At 39.0% G+C, this 2,715-nt stretch overlaps 1 pseudogene; it reads left to right on the forward strand.

The window, feature by feature from the left end:
- The first annotated feature begins 295 nt into the window (after nt 1-295).
- On the forward strand, nt 296-828 carry LOC128568048 (60S ribosomal protein L11-like; annotated as a pseudogene).
- Nucleotides 829-2,715: the final 1,887 nt, after the last annotated feature.

Consider the following 2,715-nt stretch of genomic DNA (forward strand, 5'->3'; position numbering starts at 1 on the left):
TGCACACTGTATTGTTTAATTCGTGAGATAACGTAAGATAGGCAATTCTTTGCAAGAAAGCAATCAATGGCACCACAGATGTGATTAATGGCAAGGGATGTTTTAGGGTAAGGAAAATATTCAATTTCTTAATAATGATGACAGTTATACAGTTGTATACATTTGGCAACATTGACGAAACTGCACACTTAAAATAGATGCATTTTATCTTGCTGGTAAGTCTGGGTAAAAGAGCCCACCTCCTGGTTCATAAGTACCTGGTCTGGAGTTGTATGTTCTCTTCTTGTCTCCAATCATGGTGCAGGATCAAGGTGAAAGGAGAGCCCCATACGGGAACTTCGTGTTGCAAGCTCTGTCTCAACACGTGTGGAGGAGAGTGGAGACAGACTGACATGAGCAGCCAAGGTGTTGGAGCACCTCACAGGCCAGACCCTTGTGTTTTCCAAAGTTAGATACACTGTCGGATCCTTTGGCACAGGGGAAAATGAGAAGATTGCGGTCCACTGCACAGTCAGAGGGACCGAGGCAGAAGAAATCCTGGAGAAAGGTCAAAAAGTGTGAGGGGATGAATTAAGAAGATACAACTTCTCAGTTACTGGGACCTTTGGCCTTCCTATCGAGGAGCACATCGATCTGAGTATCATGTATGACCCAAGCATTGGTATCTGAGGTCTAGACTTCTGTGTGGCGCTGGTTAGGCCACTTTTCAGCATCGCAGACAAGAAGCAAAGCACAGGCTGCCCGGGGGCCAAACACAGAATTAGCAAAGACGAGGCTACCTGCTGATTCCAGCAGAAGTGTGATGGGATCATTCTTCCTGGCAAATAAATTCCCGTTTCTATTCAAAAGGCCAATAAAAATGTTTTCAGTGGGAAAAAGAAAAAGATGCATTTTGTTATAGGTAAATTATATCTCGACAAAATTGACTTTTAAAAAGGCAGTAAGTCTAGAGAAAGGATGCTAAATTGATCACAAGGATTTGGGGGGATGATAAATCTTAGCACCAGCTTGAAAAGATCAAGTCTGAAATAAGTTCAAAGGCTTTAAAATTGGACAAGCAGAAGTAGGTGGACATATGCTTTCTTCCCCAAATTTAATATTTTAAGATGAAGTATGTGTTATGGACTGAAATTTTGTTCCTCTTAAAATTCACATCTTGAATTGCTGACCCCCCAGGATATGGCAGTATTTGGCAACGAGGCCTCCAAGGAAGTAATTTAAGTTAAAAGAGGTCAACAGCGGGAGGCGTGGATGCAACAGAATTAGTGACTTCACAAGGAGAGACACCAGTGTCCTCTTACTCTCACGCTTTTTCTTTCTCACTCTTTCTCTTAGTGCAACGCACCAAGGAAAAGCTGTCTGAGGACAGCAAGAAGCCAGCTGTCTTTTAGCCAGGAAAAAGAGCTGTCACCAGAAACTGAATTTGCTGGCACCTTGATCATGGATTTCAGTCTCTAGAACTGTGAGAAAATAAATTTCTGTTGTTTAAGCCACCCAGTCTGAGATATTTTGTTATAGCAATCCTACCAGTAAGAGAATACCCTTTAAACTTAAAACAGTAAGTTAAAAAAAGTGATTTTCAGATACCTCACAGAATAGGTAGCAATCTTCTACATGTAAAACTCATTAGTGCAAGAAGGGGGAGTTTGGACTAAAAAGAAGCAGGTTTAATAATAGATATGGAAAACAAAGTTGTAATTTGTTAGTAGGCAGGGCATCAGGATATTTTATGGTTTATAATTATTTTTTGTAGTGGAAGATCAAGAATGGAAACTCTGTCCTTCCACAAAGGGTTTGTGTGTTAGATGCTTTGCCTTTTTCTGTCTTGCAGAAGGATAGTCTTTCCAAGACCATGCCGTTGACTTATCTTTGATTTCTTAACTACCCTTTCAATGTCCTCTATTTTTCATGTCACTTGGCTTTCTCACTTCCATTATAACACATATTAAGTTGAATGAGGAAACCCAAGAGCGCGTTATCACAGTGTTCCTAGCACCTAGCACAGAGCCTAATGAATCACAGGGTCTATACCTTATACCTGAATGTAATCTCTAGCTCTCAATCTTCAACACTTGAATTTTTAACAGATTTGCCATCCATTCCACATCACATGGTTCTATAGCGTAAGAATGGGAAAATAAAGAGAGCTCCAGGAAAGGAATCAAGAAACTTGAATTCCAGTTCTTGTTCTGTAGGTGACTTTTTAATCTTCTAAAATTCATACAACTTCCCTCGTTTTGGTTGGTTCTTTCATCTATGAGGATAATACCTGACTTCATTATTTCAAAGGTTATAGTGGGACTGAAATAAGAGAATGTATGTGAAAGTGACTTCTCAACTTGCAAGATCAATATAAATGTAAGTTATCCTCACTGTGTTTACCTTGTTATTATCAGACCTCATAGAGTATAACTATCTTTACACCTAAAATACAGATTTTACAATGTCCTCTATAATGGCTCTGTTATATTCCCATTGCCATAATTCTCTTCTCTTTTGAAGAGAAAAGGCAATTGAGATCACCTTTTATCTCTTCTTTTTGATGGTTGGAGTATAAACTAATTGGTGAAAAAAATCACTAGGAAAAAATTTTCTGACTATTCTTAATCTTGATTGCTTATAGAAAATTACTCAATACTTTATTCTCAATATGCCCAGCCATGTATAAAGACTCTATTATTGGGGAGGGGAAAAGAGAGGGCTGGGTTGATAGAG

This window comes from Nycticebus coucang, chromosome 16 (assembly GCF_027406575.1).
Source record: "Nycticebus coucang isolate mNycCou1 chromosome 16, mNycCou1.pri, whole genome shotgun sequence".
Taxonomy (NCBI): domain Eukaryota; kingdom Metazoa; phylum Chordata; class Mammalia; order Primates; family Lorisidae; genus Nycticebus; species Nycticebus coucang.